The 10,159-nt window shown below is 36.4% G+C and overlaps 1 long non-coding RNA gene across 1 annotated transcript; it reads left to right on the top strand.

Moving 5' to 3' along the window:
• Positions 1-2,412: 2,412 nt before the first annotated feature.
• LOC131276027 (uncharacterized) lies at positions 2,413-8,625 on the top strand. The gene is made up of 2 exons (XR_009183514.2): positions 2,413-3,827; positions 6,288-8,625. It is a non-coding gene; the product is annotated as an uncharacterized lncRNA (long non-coding RNA).
• Positions 8,626-10,159: the final 1,534 nt, after the last annotated feature.

The raw sequence follows: 10,159 nt of genomic DNA, 5'->3' as shown, positions 1-10,159 counted from the left end.
TTTATCTTTTAAGAAAGATCTCAAACTGCTAAAGTGAATCTCCAGTGACTAATCACAGAAGCTCCAGCCTCACTCATTTACTTCCAACCTCAATCCCCAGAACCTCAGGAGGAGAAGGTTCCCTTTGGAATTGGTGTTGCTAGGGAAGCCTCATATGTTGACATGCCTATTTGAGCCTTGATACTCAAGGCACATCAGCCTACTGCAAGCTTTGGAAGGCAATCAAGGCCTTATAATATCTTATTAAGCTGTAGAGGATGAAGGCAGATACAAAAAAATCCATTCCCTAAAGAAATGATTTAATTGAATTTTCAGTTATTGTTTTTTTTTCTTTTAATCTCCAAAGATTAATTTTATACATCTGACATTCCATTTCCTCCATTCTGTGTTCCTCAGAGAGGACATTTTCTCTGGTAAATCAGAGACACTATTCATGCCCTGAATGAGGGAAAGGAGCTGATTATAAAGGAGAGTGGTTTTCATATGTGAAACTTTCCTTAAACATCAGGAATTGTTACTACATTTCTGCAGTAATGTAATCTTCAAACATTTTTGCAATCTCCAGTCAGAAACACTACAGATCTCTTGTGCCCTCCATCCCTTCTGTTAAGCCAAAAACACTTTGGTACCTCTCACAGGCTGCCGTTTAAAAACTTGGGAATCACCCTGACCTTTTCTGCTGTTTTTCACCTGCAAATTGATAACCCACCTCTGAACTCTGTTTCATGAATGACATTGTCCCAATTTAGGTCCTTAGCATTCTAGTCCAAATTACTGCAAACACCACATCACTGGTATACCTGCAATACTTGCTCCACTCTTTTGCTAAAATACTTTCCAAAATGTAAAATGATGATAGTTTTCAGCTTGAAAATCCTTCAATGTTATTAGAGTTAAGACAACAGAAAAGTTTGAAAGAATGGCCCACAACAGACCTCACCTCAATTCTAATAACAATTGCAAGTTCAGTTATGTCTTAGTTTGCCAAGTCTGCTATAGAAAAATACCACAGGCTCCTTGGCTTAAAAAAACAAGAATATATTTTCTCAAAGGTTTGGAAGTTAGAATTCCAAAATCAAGGCAAAATCTCATCATGCTTTACCCAAAGTCTGTACTTTGAGGTGGTAGCTTGTGGGAAATCCATCTCTTCCTCCATCACATGAAAAAATCTCTTTTGTTTCCCCATCTGGCTTCTACTATTACAGTGTCCAATTTTCATTGCTTAGAGGGTCTCCAGTCATATTGGATTAAGCTCACCATGATTCAGTTTGGTCTTACCTGAACCAATAAGAATTTCAAAGATATCACTTCCAAATGATTTTGTATGAACTACAGAAATGGTGGTTAGGAATTGAACAAGTCTTTGTGGATGAAAGATTTAATCTAACACAGAGGTGTCAACTACACCATGAACAGTTGTGATAATTCACTAGAATGAGTCACAGAATTCATGGAAACATGTTACACACATGATTATGTTTTATTACAGAGAAAGGATAATTACAACCTGCATTTCAGACAAGCCAATCCTGTTGCACATGACGCTTTCCCACAGCTTGCCATATCATTTGTTGGCCAACTAATATGAGCCTCAAAACTTACAGGTGGTGCTGCAGGGACAGTTACCGGACATTGTATTTCCTCCCATGGCCCACTGGGTGGAAGGTGGGAGGGTGTGGGCTATGATGTGGACTACTGACCATGAGGTGCAGCGGTGCTCAGAGATGTATTCACCAAATGCAATGAATGTCTCATGATGATGGACAAGATTGTTGCTTTGGGGGGAGGAGTGGGGTGAGAGGGGTGGGGGGTATATGGGGACCTCATAGTTTTTGAATATAATATTAAAAAATAAATAAAGACTGTGGGAAACAAAGGCATGTTGTTTCCATGGAAGCAAGTTACTTCCTTGACCACTGAGTCAAGCTGTCCCTTATGATTATTGGTGCGGAGCACAGTCTTGGCTGGGTCAGCACACCTGCAGGCAGAACAATACATATAGAACAGAACAACCTGGGTAACAGGATTTATGAGTATAGTTACTGATTCTTATAATAATAGTTCCAGTAAAGTTTGTTGGGTTTTCATCAATCACTAGTTAATATAGTCTGAGGTAAGGGTAATAGGTAACTTGATTTTGTGCTGAATGTCACGTAGGTTAGGGGTATATATACTAGCCCCTCAACTCAATAAACTTGTCTGATGAGCTTGAGTAATCAATGCTCTCAGATCCCCTGAACCCAGTCTTTCTTTGTCTTTCATTCCCGATACCTCAGGTCACCGAACAAGACTCCGACAGGTGGCGCCCAACATGGGGCTCGAGGCAGAGGATTCATCAAGGCATGGCAGCGTAGGATCTTCCACCTCTGGATCGGGAACGCGGAAAGCTGAAAAGCCTTTTTTAAGGTAAGGAGCATCGAAATTAATTAACCCGGGTAAATTGCTGCTTCATATTATTAAGTTTTGCTTTCCGTTAGCATCAGGGTATGGGTAATCAATCAGGACGCTTGGAAGAATATTCACAGGTTTTGAAAACACTGTTGCACAGTGTAGGTGTCACAGTTAAGACTGCAGATTTGTTAGAATTGTTTGCTTTGGTTCAAAAGCATTGTTATTGGTTTCAACTGCAAGGAAAGAATTTGATGAATGTTAAGCAGTGGAGGCAAGTAATGAAAGAATTGAGGAGAGCATATCAGAAAGGAGAGAATATACCTGTATCAGTTTGGGCCTTAGGACAGCATATTGCTGCTGCATTAGATCCTTTGCAGTCTGACGAAGAGGAAGAGATTGTTCTTTTCTCAAGGGAGGAAACGGCTATGAATGATAAAGGTAAAGATAAGAATTTGGAGGAGGATCAGGAAGAAGAGGAGTTATTTGAAGTTAAAGGCACAAATCCATTCTTAACTAAAGCCATGTCGGAGCTAAATATTTCTAAGGTAAACATATATCCTAATTTGACTCATGAGGTTCCTTCTGCACCTCCAGAACCTGGAAAAGTACCTAGTGGACTTTTCTCTACAGACCTGCCTTATGTTCGTAGCAGCTTTAAGCCAAATCCTGTGCCTGTTACTCCATTAATGAAATGTCTTTTATCGGGATCTAGTCAAGGTGAGCCTCTGGCTATGCAAGCTGTAGCAGCTTTTCCTGTAACTATTCAACAAATTCCTCCTGATGCTGGACACTCACAAGGGGCTGTTAAGTTTCATCCTGAGCCAAAAACTTTTAAACTATTGAAAGATTTAAAATGGGCAAAGATACTGAATAATGTCCTTGTTAGTGAAATCAGGCTTGTAAGAAAACTCTCTGCTAAAGTGTTAACTAAGATAAGGAAACTATTCTGGCAGCAACTCTGCAACCCCTCTGCTGTCTACATGACAATGTAGCTGTGGGCTAGTGGGGGTTAATAGAGTTAAGCCACTGAAAAAAGAGGTAAACATGGCAACATTGGTGTTCTGTTTTATTTCCATGCTAATTCTAATTGGGCTTATTTAACCAAGATAATAAAATTATTACAAAATTTTTATCAAGGTTTAAAAAGGAATTTTCAGTTTTAAATCAATAGTTTACTCCTGAATTTCAAGTCTCAGTATAGTCTTACAGAGTAATAATCCAAAAATGTGTGTTAACAGTCTGTCTAAACTGCTAAATTAGAGTTTTAACTACATTTATGCTGCTCAAGTTATCTTAACTGATTGCTGATAACTAATAAAAATATTTCCAAGCACAAGCTTGCATGTTACAGGTAACATGGATTCCAGAAGAAATCTGAAGAAGTGATATTTAAAATGTGATATAATGGAGAGCTTAAAAGCAGCTATACCAAGAAAGTAAGAATTTTGAGTTAACTGTAAACTGTATGTTTCTGTTACTGTGTTGTGATTGTTCTGTGTTTGTTCGTTCAATGTCAGTGTGTATTTTGATACCTCCAGATGGTAATATAAATTATTAAAAATTTATAAAAGAGCTCTATTCAAATGGCCAAAAATTAAATAAGCACTTATATTAATACATAAGTTTAAATGTTAATAAGATCTCTACAATGATAAAAATTGTGAGTCTTGATTAACAAAATTACTATAAGTCTTTTTATAAAAAGTTGTTCTTGCCTAGATTGAAATGAATAGCTTATTTTTCTTCACAGGATAATATGAAGGACGTAAAACTTAAATTAATATTAAAAAGGTTAAAAGTTTGTGAGAATGCTAATTGAAATTTAATAAGTTTTTGCAAAAAAGTGTGTTTTGCCCTAAAGTAGGATGGCTAATTTTCATAAACTCTTGGAACTTAAATGCATGTGGCAAGTTATAGAAAGTATTGTGGTAGCTTTAAGTAAAATATAGTCTATATGGTTATAAATAATTATAAAAAGTCTTATGAAGCATTGTTTAAAGTGTTTAAGTGGCTAATTCCAAAAGGTCATTATTAAACAAACCTGAATTAATAATAATAATAATAAGTAATTTTATAACAGAAAAGCTTGGCTGCAGCCAGCCTCCTTTGACAACTTGCTTCTAGGAAACTGTTTCTGATATTGCATGCTACTAAGTATTAAGAGAAAGAAAAGTTTTATCTCTTTTAAAGGAACATAATGTTCAAAACTGCTTTCTCAAAATCAAGTCCTGAAAAGTAGCCTTTCATTCCAAACTAATTATAAAAGATATGTTCTTTTACCTTGAAAGAAAAATTATAAGTTAAATAAAAGGTGTTTTAAAGTGTTATAAAATTAACAAGTTTTTTCTTTCCTTAATCCCTCTGTTAATTAAAGTTGTATGAGTAAAAGGTTTCTATAAATGCTTAAAAGTGTATAAAGTTACCAATATTTCAGCATAATATTAAAAAGAAAATTACAATGTGGTTAATTATGGTTTTAATTATTATAAAAGAGTGTGTGTCACAGAAACAACTTCTTATCATAGATTAAAGTAACAACACTGTAGTATGCAGCAATCCCAAACACTGCTAGTGGCAAAAAGTTAATGTCCAGCTGTGTTGCTATCACTTTGTTTTAAAACTTGCTAAGACTTTCTTTAGTGTCTTCTTAGACTAATCAAGCCAGCTGCATTCCTCTATCTGTAAAAAATGCAACAATAAACTTTTACAGTGCTTTTCAGGGCTATGTGCATAGCCCAACTATCTTGTACAGTATTTACTGATAGTAATAGTAATAAAAAAGCAGCATACGTTACTTCTTGAAAAGAACAGGCTTGGCAGACTCCATTCACGTCTGCTCAGCGTACTGAACTTGCTGCCATCATTAAGGTGTTAACAATATTTAAGGAACCTTTGAATATTGTTTCTGATTCTGAATATGTATGTCTTACTATTAAGCATATTGAAATGGCTCATATCTTTGTTACTAATAAATTATCTCAACTTTTTGCTGATTTGCAACATCTCATTAGATTAAGACAGCATCCTATTTACATTACACATATACATGCTCATACATCTTTGCCTGGTCCCTCATACATCTTTGCCTGGTCCTATGACAGCAAGTAATGCTCAGGCTGATTTATTAGTGGGGTGTTTACAAAGTGCTAGTGATTACCATGCTTTAACTCACATTAATGCTAAAGGCCTGCGAAATAAATATCAAAAGCTTACTAGACTACAACCGCAGGAAATTATGTGTACTTGTCCAACCTGTGGACCACTGACAGCAGTGCCTTTTCAGGCTGGAACTAATCCCAGAGGCCTAACTCCTAATCAATTATGGCAGATGGATGTTACTCACATTCCATCCTTTGGTAAATTACAATATGTTCATGCTTGTATTAACACTTATTCTCATTTCATTTGGGCTACTGCTCAAAGTGGGAAACAGTTTCATCATGTTCGCTCACATCTCTGGTCTGCTTTTGCTGTGATGGGATGCCCTCTAAAAATTAAAACTGATAATGAACCTTCCTACATTAGTACATCCTTTGCTTCCTTCTGTAAAAAATATGCTATTGAACATGTTACTGGCATTCCCCATAATCCTACAGGTCAAGCTATTGTTGAAAGATGCCATCATACTCTCAAGACTATGCTTTTAAAACAAAAAGGGGGAGATGATGGTATGATTTCACCTAAAGATCAATTGGCTAAAGCTTTATTTACCTTAAATTTTCTTAACGTTTATGATTCTATGACACCGGCTGAATGTCATTTTGGACATTCTCAAAAATCCACAGAAATTGCAGACTCTGAGAATCAACCAGTATTTTGGAAAGATGTTTTAAGTAATGAATAGAAGAAAGGCAGGGTTAAAGTATGGGGGCGAGGCTATGCTCTTATCATTTCAGGAAATGGAGAAGAAATCTGGCTTCCGGCAAAAAGGATTAAACCTAGGACTGAAGAAGTGGAGTCTTCTACACATATGGATCCTACTGATAGTGAGTGAAACCGGCGATGGTAATGGTAATTACACATATTGGGGTTATATCCCTAATCCCCCATTACTTTGAGTGTTAACCTGGAAAGATCCTTCTTTTCCTGTCTGTTTGAATAAAACTATTTTATTTCCTGCACCCGTGGATGATAGGTTACCACTTAAGCCACGAGAAGAAGGACAAAAGATTTATAATCTCCTTCTTCCATTTGATTTCTGACCTCTTTGCATTGGCAATCGCCCACCATGTATGGCTGTGAAAAATAGAACTATGATCAATTTTAGCCATAATAATACTAAATCTTTGGTAACTTTATTCCCATCCTATCAATACCAAGAATATAAGTATCCAAGTTATAGTTGTCCTAAGAGGAATGCTGGTGATATGCAAAGATGGTATGAATGCCATATGGGAAGAGGATCTGTCGTTTTTAATGATTCCTATGGAATAGTTTGGGAAAGTGCCCCTATGGGGAATCCCAACAAATATAAAGGCAGATTTATTTGGTATGGTATAAATAGCTTGGGACAAGAAATTAGTAATATGCAGTATCCTTTTCATGATTCTCTTGATATGGATGAGAAAGTAATCTTTACCAAAAATAATAGTGATTGGAAAAATATAGGGAAATGGGTTCCTTTTCCATGGTGCAATAGCACTGGAATCCATGATCAAAAACAAATATGGAAAGTCTTCTTAGGAGTGGCATCTACTTCTGTATGGAAAGGTAATAAAAGTATGGATGGACAATATTTACAATTAGATCAAATTCATCATTTTCAATCATGTGTCAGAGACCCACATGTGTTTGTGGTAGGGAAGGCTACCATTACTGAAAATGCTTTGTTCTATAAGGATGGCGCTTTGTATACTTGCTTGTCTGAGAATATTTTACAGAATGGAGATATTATCACCATGGCTCGCCAAAGACGAGGAGTGTGGATCCCAGTGAAAATGAATCGGATGTGGCAGTCATCTCCTGAAAGTCATCTTCTTTTCCACCTGGCTAAAGGACTGTTGAAATGATCTAAGAGATTTTTGGGACTTCTCATAGCTGGCATTCTTGGCCTCATTGGTGTCATCACTGCTGCTGCCACTGCTGCTGTTGCATTGCATGAGACGGTGCAGACACAGCAATATGTGCATGATTGGCACAAGAATGCAAGTGACTTATGGCATAGTCAGGAGCACATTGATGAAGGACTTAATAACAGAGTTAGTGATTTGGAATCTGCTGTTTTACACTTAGGAGATCAAGTTTATAATTTGAATTTGTTAAGAGGATTGAAATGTAATTGGAATGAAAGTAATTTTTGTATTACTCCTTTGGATTATAACATTTCTATGTTTCAATGGAATAAGATCAGAAATCATTTGTTAGGACACAAAGGAAATATGTCATTAGAAATTGAGGAATTGCAGAAAAATATTTTAGAAATGTCTCATAATCAGATATACGTAGATAGTGATAAGGACATCTTTAATGGTTTGATTTCACATTTAAATAAGTTTAATCCTGTTGATTGGTGGAAATCTCAACATTTCTTATCTGCCTTAGGAATAGGGATATGTGTATTAATCCTGGTGCTCATGGTTGTCTCTTGCCTGGGAAAAGGTGTTTGCCAGAGATTGCACCGTGTGGACACCATGGGACAAGCAAACAACATAGTACTTGCTAAAACTCTACAATAGTACCCCGAAGTCAGTGCGCTTGGCTGGTAGTCAGTGATGGGCAACTTGGCTAGCCTTTCAGTCAACCTAAGGCAGGGACGTGGCCTTTCGCTGCCACGCTTCCCCATGATGGGTAAGGCTGATTGCGCGTAGCCTCGACCTAAGACAGACACAGTCACCCTGACTAAAACAAAAAGGGGGAAATGTGGGAAACAAAGGCATGTTGTTTCCATGGAAGGAAGTTACTTCCTTGACCACTGAGTCAAGCTGTCCCTTATGATTACTGGTGCGGAGCACAGTCTTGGCTGGGTCAGCACACCTGCAGGCAGAACAATACATATAGAACAGAACAACCTGGGTAACAGGATTTATGAGTATAGTTACTGATTCTTATAATAATAGATCCAGTAAAGTTTGTTGGGTTTTCATCAATCACTAGTTAATATAGTCTGAGGTAAGGGTAATAGGTAACTTGATTTTGTGCTGAATGTCACGTAGGTTAGGGGTATATATACTAGCCCCTCAACTCAATAAACTTGTCTGATGAGCTTGAGTAATCAATGCTCTCAGATCCCCTGAACCCAGTCTTTCTTTGTCTTTCATTCCCGATACCTCAGGTCACCGAACAAGACTCCGACAAAAGACAAAAAAAGAAAAAAAAACATGAAACTGAAAACATTTCTAGAATATTGAAGAGTCAACTGTATTTTAGCCTTCTGCTGTTTAAATGGTTATTAAAAGAAATGGAGTCACCAAAACTGATTGACTAGCAACACAATGGATTTATTGAAAGAGAAATTGCTTGAGCAGGGAAATCTCAAAATGAAGAAAGAATCTAAGGGGTTAGTACATTACATTGACTTATGAAGACAAAGGATTTTCAAAGGGGAAGTTACAGTAATTGGTTGACATTTAAATTCCTTATTACAGAGGAAGCTCTTGAAAGTTAGGGAATGATCATAGGTTGGTTATTATAATGCATTTGTCTATTTCTGATTTGTTATCTCAACTGGACAGAAACCAGCTTATTATTATTGCTTGTACTACAAGGTTTGCTGGGTATATTTTACTTTTTCAGTATGCCCTTGTTACTGAGCATTGGGCTATCTGCCCAGTGCATACAGAAATCAACACCATGGCACCAGGAATTTGAAAAAATAAAGAGTTATTATTTTTATTTATTTTTTGAAGTTGATAAGGATTTCATTTTAATGAAATAACTATAAAGTATTAGTTCTGAAGACTCAATATTTGTGTTTTGAAAATGAATCTCTAGATTCAATTTTATTTTAATATACACTCTACAATTAAAACATTATTTTTGCTTATATAAGATGTGCATTGTGCATGTCAAAGCACTGCTATATTTTGAGGTAATGTGCTTAGTGAAAAAGATCATTTCTAAAAATCAGGAAACATAGATTCTAGACCTGCCTCTGTCAATAATAACTACAGCAATAAAAATAACACTATCAAACATAAAATCATTTGGTGTGGCAGGCATTGCTTTATGCATTTGACATACACTTACTTAATTAAGCAGCTATGTAGTTAAAGAACTTCCAGTTACTTGATCTTTTTTCATTTTATTTTTTAACTGTATTTTTTGAAGATACATAGAACAAAAATGTTACTTTATAAGATATAAGAGATTCCTATACATGACACATCCCACCCCACTCCTCCCACATCAAAAGCATCTTTCGTCATTTTGGCACATTCTTTGCATTTGGTGAATACATTTTGGAACACTGTTGCACCACCTAAATAATGGTTTACACTGTAGTTTACACTTTCCCTCAGTACAATCAGTGGGTTATTACAGGATATATAATGTCCAACATCTGTCCAATCACTGTCATTTAGGACAACTCCAAGTTCAGAAAATGCCCCCACATCACACCTCTTCTTCACTCTCCCTGCACTCAGCAAATACCATGGCCACTTTCTCCACATCAATGATACAATTAATTCCATTACTAATCACAATAGTTCTATAGTAAAATACCAGTAAGTCCACTCTAAATCATATTCAATTCCTCCATCCTGTGGACCCTGGAATGGTGATGTCCACTCCACCTCTATATTAAGAGGGGGTTTATATCACACATGGT

This window comes from Dasypus novemcinctus, chromosome 25, assembly GCF_030445035.2.
Source record: "Dasypus novemcinctus isolate mDasNov1 chromosome 25, mDasNov1.1.hap2, whole genome shotgun sequence".
In the NCBI taxonomy this organism is placed as follows: Eukaryota; Metazoa; Chordata; class Mammalia; order Cingulata; family Dasypodidae; genus Dasypus; species Dasypus novemcinctus.
The sequence above is the reverse complement of the archived record's forward strand: the minus strand, read 5'-3'. Positions and strand labels throughout refer to the sequence as shown.